Genomic DNA, 16,998 nt, shown 5'->3' with positions numbered 1-16,998 from the left:
ACTTCTTTCTGATCTGAGCATTCAGCTAACAGATTTAAACCATACTTTTGATTGAGCAGTTTTGAAACACTCTGTCTGTAGAAAATGCAACTGGACATTCGTAGCGCTAAGTGGGTAATAGTGGAAAAAAAATATGTTCAAATATGAACTACACAGAAGCACTCTATGAAACTTCTTTCTCTTCTGTGCATTCAACTAACAGAGTTGAACCTTACTTTTGATTGAGCCGTTCTGAAACACTCTTTCTGTAGAAACTGCAATTGGACATTCTGAGCGCTAAGAGGCCGATATTGGGAAAAAGAATGTCTACAAATAAAAACTACACAGAAGAATTGTGTGAAACTTCTTTCTGTTCTGTTTGTTCAACTAAAAGAGTAGAACCTTAGTTTTGATTGAGCCGTTCTGAAACACTCTTTCTGTAGAAAATGCAAGTGGAGATTCGGAGCGCTAAGAGGGTAATAGTGGAAAAAGGAATGTCTCCAAATATAAACTACACAGAATCATTCTGTGAAACTTCTTTCTGATCTGTGCATTCAGCTAACAGAGTTAAACCATACTTTTGATTGAGCAGATCTGAACACTCTTTCTGTAGAAAATGCAACTGGACATTTGGAGCGCTAAGAGAGTAGTAGTGGAAAAAGGAATATATTCAAATATAAACTACACAGAAGCATTCTGTGAAACTTATTTCTGATCTGAGCATTCAGCTAACAGAGTTAAACCATACTTTTGATTGAGCAGTTTTGAAACACTCTGTCTGTAGAAAATGCAACTGGACATTCGTAGCGCTAAGTGGGTAATAGTGGAAAAAAGAATATGTTCAAATATAAACTACACAGAAGCATTGTATGAAACTTCTTTCTGTTCTGTGCATTCAACTAACAGAGTTGAACCTTACTTTTGATTGAGCCTTTCTGAAACACTCTTTCTATAGAAACTGCAATTGGACATTCTGAGCGCTAAGAGGCCTATATTGGGAAAAATAATATCTTCAAATAAAAACTACACAGAAGCATTGTGTGAAACTTATTTCTGATATGTTCATTAAGCTAACAGAGTTAAACCATACTTTTGATTGCGCAGTTCTGAACACTCTTTCTGTAGAAAATGCAAGTGGACATTCGTAGCGCTAAGAGGGTAATAGTGGAAAAAGGAATATATTCAAATATAAACTACACAGTAGCATTCTGTGAAAATTCTTTCTGTTCTGTGCATTCAACTAACAGAGTTGAACCTTACTTTTGATTGAGCCGTTCTGAAACACTCTTTCTGTAGAAACTGCAATTGGACATGCTAAGCGCTAAGAGGCCTACATTGGGAAAAAGAATATCTTCAAATAAAAACTACACAGATGCATTCTGTGAAACTTATTTCTGATCTGTAAATTCAGTTAACAGAGATAAAACATATTTTTGATTGAGCAGTTATGAAACCCTCTTTTTGTAGAAAATGCAAGTTGAGATTCGTAGCGCTAAGAGGGTAATAGTGGAAAAAGGAATGTTTTCAAATATAAACTACACAGAATCATTCGGTGAAACATCTTTCTGATCTGTGCATTCAGCTAACAGAGTTAAACCATACTTTTTATTGAGCAGATCTGAACACTCTTTCTGTAGAAAATGCAACTGGACATTTGGAGCGCTAAGAGCGTAGTAGTGGAATAAGGAATATTTTCAAATATAAACTACACAGAAGCATTCTGTGAAACTTCTTTCTGATCTGAGCATTCAGCTAACAGAGTTAAACCATACTTTTGATTGAGCAGTTTTGAAACACTCTGTCTGTAGAAAATGCAACTGGACATTCGTATCGCTAAGTGGGTAATACTGGGAAAAAGAATATGTTCAAATATAAACTACACAGAAGCATTGTATGAAACTTCTTTCTGTTCTGTGCATTCAACTAACAGAGTTGAACCTTACTTTTGATTGAGCCTTTCTGAAACACTCTTTCTGTAGAAACTGCAATTGGACATTCTGAGCGCTAAGAGGCCTATATTGGAAAAAATAATATCTTCAAATAAAAACTACACAGAAGCATTGTGTGAAACTTATTTCTGATATGTTCATTAAGCTAACAGAGTTAAACCATACTTTTGATTGCGCAGTTCTGAACACTCTTTCTGTAGAAAATGCAAGTGGACATTCGAAGCGCTAAGAGGGTAATAGTGGAAAAAGGAATATATTCAAATATAAACTACACAGTAGCATTCTGTGAAAATTATTTCTGTTCTGTGCATTCAACTAACAGAGTTGAACCTTACTTTTGATTGAGCCGTTCTGAAACACTCTTTCTGTAGAAACTGCAATTGGACATGCTAAGCGCTAAGAGGCCTACATTGGGAAAAAGAATATCTTCAAATAAAAACTACACAGATGCATTCTGTGAAACTTATTTCTGATCTGTAAATTCAGTTAACAGAGATAAAACATATTTTTGATTGAGCAGTTATGAAACACTCTTTTTGTAGAAAATGCAAGTGGAGATTCGGAGCGCTATGAGGGTAATAGTGGAAAAAGTAATGTCTTCAAATATAAACTACACAGAATCATTCGGTGAAACTTCTTTCTGATCTGTGCATTCAGCTAACAGAGTTAAACCATACTTTTGATTGAGCAGATCTGAACATTCTTTCTGTAGAAAATGGAACTGGACATTTGGAGCGCTAAGAGCGTAGTAGTGGAAAAAGGAATATATTCAAATATAAACTACACAGAAGCATTCTGTGAAACTTCTTTCTGATCTGAGCATTCAGCTAACAGAGTTAAACCATACTTTTGATTGAGCAGTTTTGAAACACTCTGTCTGTAGAAAATGCAACTGGACATTCGTAGCGCTAAGTGGGTAATAGTGGAAAAAATAATATGTTCAAATATAAACTACACAGAAGCATTGTATTAAACTACTTTCTGTTCTGTGCATTCAACTAACAGAGTTGAACCTTACTTTTGATTGAGCCGTTCTGAAACACTCTTTCTGTAGAAACTGCAATTGGACATTCTGAGCGCTAACAGGCCTATATTGGGAAAAAGAATGTCTACAAATAAAAACTACACAGAAGAATTGTGTGAAACTTCTTTCTGTTCTTTTTGTTCAACTAAAAGAGTTGAACCTTAGTTTTGATTGAGCCGTTCTGAAACACTCTTTCTGTAGAAAATGCAAGTGGAGTTTCGGAGCGCTAAGAGGGTAATAGTGGAAAAAGGAATGTCTCCAAATATAAACTACACAGAATCATTCTGTGAAACTTATTTCTGATCTGTGCATTCAGCTAACAGAGTTAAACCATACTTTTGATTGAGCAGATCTGAACACTCTTTCTGTAGAAAATGCAACTGGACATTTGGAGCGCTAAGAGAGTAGTAGTGGAAAAAGAATATATTCAAATATAAACTACACAGAAGCATTCTGTGAAACTTCTTTCTGATCTGAGCATTCAGCTAACAGAGTTAAACCATACTTTTGATTGAGCAGTTTTGAAACACTCTGTCTGTAGAAAATGCAACTGGACATTCGTAGCGCTAAGTGGGTAATAGTGGAAAAAAGAATATGTTCAAATATAAACTACACAGAAGCATTGTATGAAACTTCTTTCTGTTCTGTGCATTCAACTAACAGAGTTGAACCTTACTTTTGATTGGGCCTTTCTGAAACACTCTTTCTATAGAAACTGCAATTGGACATTCTGAGCGCTAAGAGGCCTATATTGGGAAAAATAATATCTTCAAATAAAAACTACACAGAAGCATTGTGTGAAACTTATTTCTGATATGTTCATTAAGCTAACAGAGTTAAACCATACTTTTGATTGCGCAGTTCTGAACACTCTTTCTGTAGAAAATGCAAGTGGACATTCGTAGCGCTAAGAGGGTAATAGTGGAAAAAGGAATATATTCAAATATAAACTACACAGTAGCATTCTGTGAAAATTCTTTCTGTTCTGTGCATTCAACTAACAGAGTTGAACCTTACTTTTGATTGAGCCGTTCTGAAACACTCTTTCTGTAGAAACTGCAATTGGACATGCTAAGCGCTAAGAGGCCTACATTGGGAAAAAGAATATCTTCAAATAAAAACTACACAGATGCATTCTGTGAAACTTATTTCTGATCTGTAAATTCAGTTAACAGAGATAAAACATATTTTTGATTGAGCAGTTATGAAACCCTCTTTTTGTAGAAAATGCAAGTTGAGATTCGTAGCGCTAAGAGGGTAATAGTGGAAAAAGGAATGTTTTCAAATATAAACTACACAGAATCATTCGGTGAAACATCTTTCTGATCTGTGCATTCAGCTAACAGAGTTAAACCATACTTTTTATTGAGCAGATCTGAACACTCTTTCTGTAGAAAATGCAACTGGACATTTGGAGCGCTAAGAGCGTAGTAGTGGAATAAGGAATATTTTCAAATATAAACTACACAGAAGCATTCTGTGAAACTTCTTTCTGATCTGAGCATTCAGCTAACAGAGTTAAACCATACTTTTGATTGAGCAGTTTTGAAACACTCTGTCTGTAGAAAATGCAACTGGACATTCGTATCGCTAAGTGGGTAATACTGGGAAAAAGAATATGTTCAAATATAAACTACACAGAAGCATTGTATGAAACTTCTTTCTGTTCTGTGCATTCAACTAACAGAGTTGAACCTTACTTTTGATTGAGCCTTTCTGAAACACTCTTTCTGTAGAAACTGCAATTGGACATTCTGAGCGCTAAGAGGCCTATATTGGAAAAAATAATATCTTCAAATAAAAACTACACAGAAGCATTGTGTGAAACTTATTTCTGATATGTTCATTAAGCTAACAGAGTTAAACCATACTTTTGATTGCGCAGTTCTGAACACTCTTTCTGTAGAAAATGCAAGTGGACATTCGAAGCGCTAAGAGGGTAATAGTGGAAAAAGGAATATATTCAAATATAAACTACACAGTAGCATTCTGTGAAAATTATTTCTGTTCTGTGCATTCAACTAACAGAGTTGAACCTTACTTTTGATTGAGCCGTTCTGAAACACTCTTTCTGTAGAAACTGCAATTGGACATGCTAAGCGCTAAGAGGCCTACATTGGGAAAAAGAATATCTTCAAATAAAAACTACACAGATGCATTCTGTGAAACTTATTTCTGATCTGTAAATTCAGTTAACAGAGATAAAACATATTTTTGATTGAGCAGTTATGAAACACTCTTTTTGTAGAAAATGCAAGTGGAGATTCGGAGCGCTATGAGGGTAATAGTGGAAAAAGTAATGTCTTCAAATATAAACTACACAGAATCATTCGGTGAAACTTCTTTCTGATCTGTGCATTCAGCTAACAGAGTTAAACCATACTTTTGATTGAGCAGATCTGAACATTCTTTCTGTAGAAAATGGAACTGGACATTTGGAGCGCTAAGAGCGTAGTAGTGGAAAAAGGAATATATTCAAATATAAACTACACAGAAGCATTCTGTGAAACTTCTTTCTGATCTGAGCATTCAGCTAACAGAGTTAAACCATACTTTTGATTGAGCAGTTTTGAAACACTCTGTCTGTAGAAAATGCAACTGGACATTCGTAGCGCTAAGTGGGTAATAGTGGAAAAAATAATATGTTCAAATATAAACTACACAGAAGCATTGTATTAAACTACTTTCTGTTCTGTGCATTCAACTAACAGAGTTGAACCTTACTTTTGATTGAGCCGTTCTGAAACACTCTTTCTGTAGAAACTGCAATTGGACATTCTGAGCGCTAACAGGCCTATATTGGGAAAAAGAATGTCTACAAATAAAAACTACACAGAAGAATTGTGTGAAACTTCTTTCTGTTCTTTTTGTTCAACTAAAAGAGTTGAACCTTAGTTTTGATTGAGCCGTTCTGAAACACTCTTTCTGTAGAAAATGCAAGTGGAGTTTCGGAGCGCTAAGAGGGTAATAGTGGAAAAAGGAATGTCTCCAAATATAAACTACACAGAATCATTCTGTGAAACTTATTTCTGATCTGTGCATTCAGCTAACAGAGTTAAACCATACTTTTGATTGAGCAGATCTGAACACTCTTTCTGTAGAAAATGCAACTGGACATTTGGAGCGCTAAGAGAGTAGTAGTGGAAAAAGAATATATTCAAATATAAACTACACAGAAGCATTCTGTGAAACTTCTTTCTGATCTGAGCATTCAGCTAACAGAGTTAAACCATACTTTTGATTGAGCAGTTTTGAAACACTCTGTCTGTAGAAAATGCAACTGGACATTCGTAGCGCTAAGTGGGTAATAGTGGAAAAAAGAATATGTTCAAATATAAACTACACAGAAGCATTGTATGAAACTTCTTTCTGTTCTGTGCATTCAACTAACAGAGTTGAACCTTACTTTTGATTGGGCCTTTCTGAAACACTCTTTCTATAGAAACTGCAATTGGACATTCTGAGCGCTAAGAGGCCTATATTGGGAAAAATAATATCTTCAAATAAAAACTACACAGAAGCATTGTGTGAAACTTATTTCTGATATGTTCATTAAGCTAACAGAGTTAAACCATACTTTTGATTGCGCAGTTCTGAACACTCTTTCTGTAGAAAATGCAAGTGGACATTCGTAGCGCTAAGAGGGTAATAGTGGAAAAAGGAATATATTCAAATATAAACTACACAGTAGCATTCTGTGAAAATACTTTCTGTTCTGTGCATTCAACTAACAGAGTTGAACCTTACTTTTGATTGAGGCGTTCTGAAACACTCTTTCTGTAGAAACTGCAATTGGACATGCTAAGTGCTAAGAGGCCTACATTGGGAAAAAGAATATCTTCAAATAAAAACTACACAGATGCATTCTGTGAAACTTATTTCTGATCTGTAAATTCAGTTAACAGAGATAAAACATATTTTTGATTGAGCAGTTATGAAACACTCTTTTTGTAGAAAATGCAAGTGGAGATTCGGAGCGCTAAGAGGGTAATAGTGGAAAAAGGAATGTCTTCAAATATAAACTACACAGAATCATTCGGTGAAACTTCTTTCTGATCTGTGCATTCAGCTAGCAGAGTTAAACCATACTTTTGATTGAGCAGATCTGAACACTCTTTCTGTAGAAAATGCAACTGGACATTTGGAGCGCTAAGAGCGTAGTAGTGGAAAAAGGAATATATTCAAATATAAACTACACAGAAGCATTCTGTGAAACTTCTTTCTGATCTGAGCATTCAGCTAACAGAGTTAAACCATACTTTTGATTGAGCAGTTTTGAAACACTCTGTCTGTAGAAAATGCAACTGGACATTCGTAGCGCTAAGTGGGTAATAGTGGAAAAAAGAATATGTTCAAATATGAACTACACAGAAGCATTGTATTAAACTTCTTTCTGTTCTGTGCATTCAACTAACAGAGTTGAACCTTACTTTAGATTGAGCCGTTCTGAAACACTCTTTCTGTAGAAACTGCAATTGGACATTCTGAGCGCTAAGAGTCCGATATTGGGAAAAAGAATGTCTACAAATAAAAACTACACAGAACAATTGTGTGAAACTTCTTTCTGTTCTGTTTGTTCAACTAAAAGAGTAGAACCTTAGTTTTGATTGAGCCGTTCTGAAACACTCTTTCTGTAGAAAATGCAAGTGGAGATTCGGAGCGCTAAGAGGGTAATAGTGGAAAAAGGAATGTCTCCAAATATAAACTACACAGAATCATTCTGTGAAACTTCTTTCTGATCTGTGCATTCAGCAAACAGAGTTAAACCATACTTTTGATTGAGCAGATCTGAACACTCTTTCTGTAGAAAATGTAACTGGACAGTTGGAGCGCTAAGAGAGTAGTAGTGGAAAAAGGAATATATTCAAATATAAACTACACAGAAGCATTCTGTGAAACTTCTTTCTGATCTGAGCATTCAGCTAACAGAGTTAAACCATACTTTTGATTGAGCAGTTTTGAAACACTCTGTCTGTAGAAAATGCAACTGGACATTCGTAGCGCTAAGTGGGTAATAGTGGAAAAAAGAATATGTTCAAATATAAACTACACAGTAGCATTGTATGAAACTTCTTTCTGTTCTGTGCATTCAACTAACAGAGTTGAACCTTACCTTTGATTGAGCCTTTCTGAAACACTCTTTCTGTAGAAACTGCAATTGGACTTTCTGAGCGCTAAGAGGCCTCTATTGGGAAAAATAATATCTTCAAATAAAAACTACACAGAAGCATTGTTTGAATCTTATTTCTGATATGTTCATTAAGCTAACAGAGTTAAACCATACTTTGGATTGCGCAGTTCTGAACACTCTTTCTGTAGAAAATGCAAGTGGACATTTGGAGCGCTAAGAGGGTAATAGTGGAAAAAGAATATATTCAAATATAAACTACACAGTATCATTCTGTGAAAATTCTTTCTGTTCTGTGCATTCAACTAACAGAGTTGAACCTTACTTTTGATTGAGCCGTTCTGAAACACTCTTTCTGTAGAAACTGCAATTGGACATCCTAAGCGCTAAGAGGCCTACATTGGGAAAGAGAATATCTTCAAATAAAAACTACACAGATGCATTCTGTGAAAATTATTTCTGATCTGTAAATTCAGTTAACAGAGATAAAACATATTTTTGATTGTGCAGTTATGAAACACTCTTTTTGTAGAAAATGCAAGTGGAGATTCGGAGCGCTAAGAGGGTAATAGTGGAAAAAGGAATGTCTTCAAATATAAACTACACAGAATCATTCGGTGAAACTTCTTTCTGATCTGTGCATTCAGCTAACCACGTTAAACCATAGTTTTGATTGAGCAGATCTGAACACTCTTTCTGTAGAAAATGCAACTGGACATTTGGAGCACTAAGAGCGTAGTAGTGGAAAATGGAATATATTCAAATATAAACTACACAGAAGCATTCTGTGAAACTTCTTTCTGATCTGAGCATTCAGCTAACAGAGTTAAACCATACTTTTGATTGAGCAGTTTTGAAACACTCTGTCTGTAGAAAATGCAACTGGACATTCTTAGCGCTAAGTGGGTAATAGTGGAAAAAAGAATATGTTCAAATATGAACTACACAGAAGCATGGTATGAAACTTCTTTCTGTTCTGTGCATTCAACTAACAGAGTTGAACCTTACATTTGATTGAGCCGTTCTGAAACACTCTTTCTGTAGAAAATGCAATTGGACATTCTGAGCGCTAAGAGGCCTATATTGGGAAAAAGAATGTCTACAAATAAAAACTACACAGAAGAATTTTGTGAAACTTCTTTCTGTTCTGTTTGTTCAACTAAAAGAGTTGAACATTAGTTTTGATTGAGCCGTTCTGAAACACTCTTTCTGTAGAAAATGCAAGTGGAGATTCGGAGCGCTAAGAGGGTAATAGTGGAAAAAGGAATATATTCAAATATAAACTACACAGTAGCATTCTGTGAAAATTCTTTCTGTTCTGTGCATTCAACTAACAGAGTTGAACCTTACTTTTGATTGAGCCGTTCTGAAACACTCTTTCTGTAGAAACTGCAATTGGACATCCTCAGCGCTAAGAGGCCTACATTGGGAAAGAGAATATCTTCAAATAAAAACTACACAGATGCATTCTGTGAAAATTATTTCTGATCTGTAAATTCAGTTAACAGAGATAAAACATATTTATGATTGAGCAGTTATGAAACACTCTTTTTGTAGAAAATGCAAGTGGAGATTCGGAGCGCTAAGAGGGTAATAGTGGAAAAAGGAATGTCTTCAAATATAAACTACACAGAATCATTCGGTGAAACTTCTTTCTGATCTGTGCATTCAGCTAACCGCGTTAAACCATAGTTTTGATTGAGCAGATCTGAACACTCTTTCTGTAGAAAATGCAACTGGACATTTGGAGCGCTAAGAGCGTAGTAGTGGAAAATGGAATATATTCAAATATAAACTACACAGAAGCATTCTGTGAAACTTCTTTCTGATCTGAGCATTCAGCTAACAGAGTTAAACCATACTTTTGATTGAGCAGTTTTGAAACACTCTGTCTGTAGAAAATGCAACTGGACATTCGTAGCGCTAAGTGGGTAATAGTGGAAAAAAGAATATGTTCAAATATGAACTACACAGAAGCATGGTATGAAACTTCTTTCTGTTCTGTGCATTCAACTAACAGAGTTGAACCTTACTTTTGATTCAGCCGTTCTGAAACACTCTTTCTGTAGAAAATGCAATTAGACATTCTGAGCGCTAAGAGGCCTATATTGGGAAAAAGAATGTCTACAAATAAAAACTATACAGAAGAATTGTGTGAAACTTCTTTCTGTTCTGTTTGTTCAACTAAAAGAGTTGAACCTTAGTTTTGATTTAGCCGTTCTGAAACACTCTTTCTGTAGAAAATGCAAGTGGAGATTCGGAGCGCTAAGAGGGTAATAGTGGAAAAAGGAATGTCTCCAAATATAAACTACACAGAATCATTCTGTGAAACTTCTTTCTGATCTGTGCATTCAGCTAACAGAGTTAAACCATACTTTTGATTGAGCAGATCTGAACACTCTTTCTGTAGAAAATGCAACTGGACATTTGGAGCGCTAAGAGCGTAGTAGTGTAAAAAGGAATATATTCAAATATAAACTACACAGAAGCATTCTGTGAAACTTCTTTCTGATCTGAGCATTCAGCTAACAGAGTTAAACCATACTTTTGATTGAGCAGTTTTGAAACACTCTGTCTGTAGAAAATGCAACTGGACATTCGTAGCGCTAAGTGGGTAATAGTGGAAAAAAGAATATGTTCAAATATAAACTACACAGAAGCATTTTATGAAACTTCTTTCTGTTCTGTGCATTCAACTAACAGAGTTGAACCTTACTTTTGATTGAGCCTTTCTGAAACACTCTTTCTGTAGAAACTGCAATTGGACATTCTGAGCGCTAAGAGGCCTCTATTGGGAAAAATAATATCTTCAAATAAAAACTACACCGAAGCATTGTGTGAAACTTATTTCTGATATGTTCATTAAGCTAACAGAGTTAAACCATACTATTGATTGCGCAGTTCTGAACACTCTTTCTGTAGAAAATGCAAGTGGACATTCGGAGCGCTAAGAGGGTAATAGTGGAAAAAGGAATATATTCAAATATAAACTACACAGTAGCATTCTGTGAAAATTCTTTCTGTTCTGTGCATTCAACTAACAGAGTTGAACCTTACTTTTGATTGAGCCGTTCTGAAACTCTCTTTCTGTAGAAACTGCAATTGGACATGCTAAGCGCTAAGAGGCCTACATTGGGAAAAAGAATGTCTACAAATAAAAACTACACAGAAGAATTGTGTGAAACTTCTTTCTGTTCTGTTTGTTCAACTAAAAGAGTTGAACCTTAGTTTTGATTGAGCCGTTCTGAAACACTCTTTCTGTAGAAAATGCAAGTGGAGATTCGGAGCGCTAAGAGGGTAATAGTGGAAAAAGGAATGTCTACAAATATAAACTACACAGAATCATTCTGTGAAACTTCTTTCTGATCTGTGCATTCAGCTAACCGAGTTAAACCATACTTTTGATTGAGCAGATCTGAACACTCTTTCTGTAGAAAATGCAACTGGACATTTGGAGCGCTAAGAGAGTAGTAGTGGAAAAAGGAATATATTCAAATATAAACTACACAGAAGCATTCTGTGAAACTTCTTTCTGATCTGAGCATTCAGCTAACAGAGTTAAACCATACTTTTGATTGAGCAGTTTTGAAACACTCTGTCTGTAGAAAATGCAACTGGACATTCGTAGCGCTAAGTGGGTAATAGTGGAAAAAAGAATATGTTCAAATATAAACTACACAGAAGCATTGTATGAAACTTCTTTCTGTTCTGTGCATTCAACTAACAGAGTTGAACCTTACTTTTGATTGAGCCTTTCTGAAACACTCTTTCTGTAGAAACTGCAATTGGACATTCTGAGCGCTAAGAGGCCTCTATTGGGAAAAATAATATCTTCAAATAAAAACTACACAGAAGCATTGTGTGAAACTTATTTCTGATATGTTCATTAAGCTAACAGAGTTAAACCATACTTTGGATTGCGCAGTTCTGAACACTCTTTCTGTAGAAAATGCAAGTGGACATTCGGAGCGCTAAGAGGGTAATAGTGGAAAAAGGAATATATTCAAATATAAACTACACAGTAGCATTCTGTGAAAATTCTTTCTGTTCTGTGCATTCAACTAACAGAGTTGAACCTTACTTTTGATTGAGCCGTTCTGAAACACTCTTTCTGTAGAAACTGCAATTGGACATCCTAAGCGCTAAGAGGCCTACATTGGGAAAGAGAATATCTTCAAATAAAAACTACACAGATGCATTCTGTGAAAATTATTTCTGATCTGTAAATTCAGTTAACAGAGATAAAACATATTTTTGATTGAGCAGTTATGAAACACTCTTTTTGTAGAAAATGCAAGTGGAGATTCGGAGCGCTAAGAGGGTAATAGTGGAAAAAGGAATGTCTTCAAATATAAACTACACAGAATCATTCGGTGAAACTTCTTTCTGATCTGTGCATTCAGCTAACAGAGTTAAACCATACTTTTGATTGAGCAGATCTGAACACTCTTTCTGTAGAAAATGCAACTGGACATTTGGAGCGCTAAGAGCGTGGTAGTGGAAAATGGAATATATTCAAATATAAACTACACAGAAGCATTCTGTGAAACTTCTTTCTGATCTGAGCATTCAGCTAACAGAGTTAAACCATACTTTTGATTGAGCAGTTTTGAAACACTCTGTCTGTAGAAAATGCAACTGGACATTCGTAGCGCTAAGTGGGTAATAGTGGAAAAAAGAATATGTACATATATCAACTACACAGAAGCATGGTATGAAACTTCTTTCTGTTCTGTGCATTCAACTAACAGAGTTGAACCTTACTTTTGATTGAGCCGTTCTGAAACTCTCTTTCTGTAGAAACTGCAATTAGACATTCTGATCGCTAAGAGGCCTATATTGGGAAAAAGAATGTCTACAAATAAAAACTACACAGAAGAATTGTGTGAAACTTCTTTCTGTTCTGTTTGTTCAACTAAAAGAGTTGAACCTTAGTTTTGATTGAGCCGTTCTGAAACACTCTTTCTGTAGAAAATGCAAGTGGAGATTCGGAGCGCTAAGAGGGTAATAGTGGAAAAAGGAATGTCTCCAAATATAAACTACACAGAATCATTCTGTGAAACTTCTTTCTGATCTGTGCATTCAGCTAACAGAGTTAAACCATACTTTTGATTGAGCAGATCTGAACACTCTTTCTGTAGAAAATGCAAGTGGACATTCGGTGCGCTAAAAGGGTAATAGTGGAAAAAGGAATATATTCAAGTATAAACTACACAGTAGCATTCTGTGAAAATTCTTTCTGTTCTGTGCATTCAACTAACAGAGTTGAACCTTACTTTAGATTGAGCCGTTCTGAAACACTCTTTCTGTAGAAACTGCAATTGGACATGCTAAGCGCAAAGAGGCCTACATTGGGAAAAAGAATATCTTCAAATAAAAACTACCCAGATGCATTCTGTGAAACTTATTTCTGATCTGTAAATTCAGTTAACAGAGATAAAACATATTTTTGATGGAGCAGTTATGAAACACTCTTTTTGTAGAAAATGCAAGTGGAGATTCGGAGCGCTAAGTGGGTAATAGTGGAAAAAGGAATGTCTTCAAATATAAACTACACAGAATCATTCGGTGAAACTTCTTTCTGATCTGTGCTTTCAGCTAACAGAGTTAAACCATACTTTTGATTGAGCAGATCTGAACACTCTTTCTGTAGAAAATGCAACTGGACATTTGGAGCGCTAAGAGCGTAGTAGTGGAAAAAGGTATATATTCAAATATAAACTACACAGAAGCATTCTGTGAAACTTCTTTCTGATCTGAGCATTCAACTAACAGAGTTAAACCATACTTTTGATTGAGCAGTTTTGAAACACTCTGTCTGTAGAAAATGCAACTGGACATTCGTAGCGCTAAGTGGGTAATAGTGGAAAAAAGAATATGTTCAAATATGAACTACACAGAAGCATTGTATGAAACTTCTTTCTGTTCTGTGCATTCAACTAACAGAGTTGAATCTTACTTTTGATTGAGCCGTTCTGACACACTCTTTCTGTAGAAACTGCAATTGGACATTCTGAGCGCTAAGAGGCCTATATTGGGAAAAAGAATGTCTACAAATAAAAACTACACAGAAGAATTGTGTGAAACTTCTTTCTGTTCTGTTTGTTCAACTAAAAGAGTTGAACCTTAGTTTTGATTGAGCCGTTCTGAAACACTCTTTCTGTAGAAAATGCAAGTGGAGATTCGGAGCGCTAAGAGGGTAATAGTGGAAAAAGGAATGTCTCCAAATATAAACTACACAGAATCATTCTGTGAAACTTCTTTCTGATCTGTGCATTCAGCTAACAGATTTAAACCATACTTTTGATTGAGCAGATCTGAACACTCTTTCTGTAGAAAATGCAACTGGACATTTGGAGCGCTAAGAGAGTAGTAGTGGAAAAAGGAATATATTCCAATATAAACTACACAGAAGCATTGTGTGAAACTTCTTTCTGATCTGAGCATTCAGCTAACAGAGTTAAACCATACTTTTGATTGAGCAGTTTTGAAACACTCTGTCTGTAGAAAATGCAACTGGACATTCGTAGCGCTAAGTGGGTAAGAGTGGAAAAAAAATATGTTCAAATATAAACTACACAGAAGCATTGTATGAAACTTCTTTCTGTTCTGTGCATTCAACTAACAGAGTTGAACCTTACTTTTGATTGAGCCTTTCTGAAACACTCTTTCTGTAGAAACTGCAATTGGACATTCTGAGCGCTAAGAGGCCTCTATTGGGAAAAATAATATCTTCAAATAAAAACTACACAGAAGCATTGTGTGAAACTTATTTCTGATATGTTCATTAAGCTAACAGAGTTAAACCATACTTTGATTGCGCAGTTCTGAACACTCTTTCTGTAGAAAATGCAAGTGGACATTCGGAGCGCTAAGAGGGTAATAGTGGAAAAAGGAATATATTCAAATATAAACTACACAGTAGCATTCTGTGAAAATTCTTTCTGTTCTGTGCATTCAACTAACAGAGTTGAACCTTACTTTTAATTGAGCCGTTCTGAAACACTCTTTCTGTAGAAACTGCAATTGGACATGCTAAGCGCTAAGAGGCCTACATTGGGAAAAAGAATATCTTCAAATAAAAACTACACAGATGCATTCTGTGAAACTTATTTCTGATCTGTAAATTCAGTTAACAGAGATAAAACATATTTTTGATTGAGCAGTTATGAAACACTCTTTTTGTAGAAAATGCAAGTGGAGATTCGGAGCGCTAAGAGGGTAATAGTGGAAAAAGGAATGTCTTCAAATATAAACTACACAGAATCATTCGGTGAAACTTCTTTCTGATCTGTGCATTCAGCTAACAGAGTTAAACCATACTTTTGATTGAGCAGATCTGAACACTCTTTCTGTAGAAAATGCAACTGGACATTTGTAGCGCTAAGAGCGTAGTAGTGGAAAAAGGAATATATTCAAATATAAACTACACAGAAGCATTGTGTGAAACTTATTTCTGATATGTTCATTAAGCTAACAGAGTTAAACCATACTTTTGATTGCGCAGTTCTGAACACTCTTTCTGTAGAAAATGCAAGTGGACATTCGGAGCGCTAAGAGGGTAATAGTGGAAAAAGGAATATATTCAAATATAAACTACACAGTAGCATTCTGTGAAAATCCTTTCTGTTCTGTGCATTCAACTAACAGAGTTGAACCTTACTTTTGATTGAGCCGTTCTGAAACACTCTTTCTGTAGAAACTGCAATTGGACATGCTAAGCGCTAAGAGGCCTACATTGGGAAAAAGAATATCTTCAAATAAAAATTACACAGATGCATTCTGTGAAACTTATTTCTGATCTGTAAATTCAGTTAACAGAGATAAAACATATTTTTGATTGTGCAGTTATGAAACACTCTTTTTGAAGAAAATGCAAGTGGTGGTTCGGAGCACTAAGAGGGTAATAGTGGAAAAAGGAATGTCTTCAAATATAAACTACACAGAATCATTCGGTGAAACTTCTTTCTGATCCGTGCATTCAGCTAACAGAGTTAAACCATACTTTTGATTGAGCAGATCTGAACACTCTTTCTGTAGAAAATGCAACTGGACATTTGGAGCGCTAAGAGCGTAGTAGTGGAAAAAGGAATATATTCAAATATAAACTACACAGAAGCATTCTGTGAAACTTCTTTCTGATCTGAGAATTCAGCTAACAGAGTTAAACCATACTTTTGATTGAGCAGTTTTGAAACACTCTGTCTGTAGAAAATGCAACTGGACATTCGTAGCGCTAAGTGGGTAATAGTGGAAAAAAGAATATGTTCAAATATAAACTACACAGAAGCATTGTATGAAACTTCTTTCTGTTCTGTGCATTCAACTAACAGAGTTGAACCTTACGTTTGATTGAGCCGTTCTGAATCACTCTTTCTGTAGAAACTGCAATTGGGCATTCTGAGCGCTAAGAGGCCTATATTGGGAAAAAGAATGTCTACAAATAAAAACTACACAGAAGCATTGTGTGAAACTTCTTTCTGTTCTGTTTGTTCAACTAAAAGAGTTGAAACTTAGTTTTGATTGCGCAGTTCTGAACACTCTTTCTGTAGAAAATGCAAGTGGACATTCGGAGCGCTAAGAGGGTAATAGTGGAAAAAGGAATATATTCAAATATAAACTACACAGTAGCATTCTGTGAAAATTCTTCCTGTTCTGTGCATTCAACTAACAGAGTTGAACCTTACTTTTGATTGAGCCGTTCTGAAACACTCTTTCTGTAGAAACTGCAATTGGACATGCTAAGCGCTAAGAGGCCTACATTGGGAAAAAGAATATCTTCAAATAAAAACTACCCAGATGCATTCTGTGAAACTTATTTCTGATCTGTAAATTCAGTTAACAGAGATAAAACATATTTTTGATGGAGCAGTTATGAAACACTCTTTTTGTAGAAAATGCAAGTGGAGATTCGGAGC

Source organism: Symphalangus syndactylus, chromosome Y (assembly GCF_028878055.3).
Source record: "Symphalangus syndactylus isolate Jambi chromosome Y, NHGRI_mSymSyn1-v2.1_pri, whole genome shotgun sequence".
NCBI lineage: Eukaryota > Metazoa > Chordata > Mammalia > Primates > Hylobatidae > Symphalangus > Symphalangus syndactylus.
The sequence above is the reverse complement of the archived record's forward strand: the minus strand, read 5'-3'. Positions refer to the sequence as shown.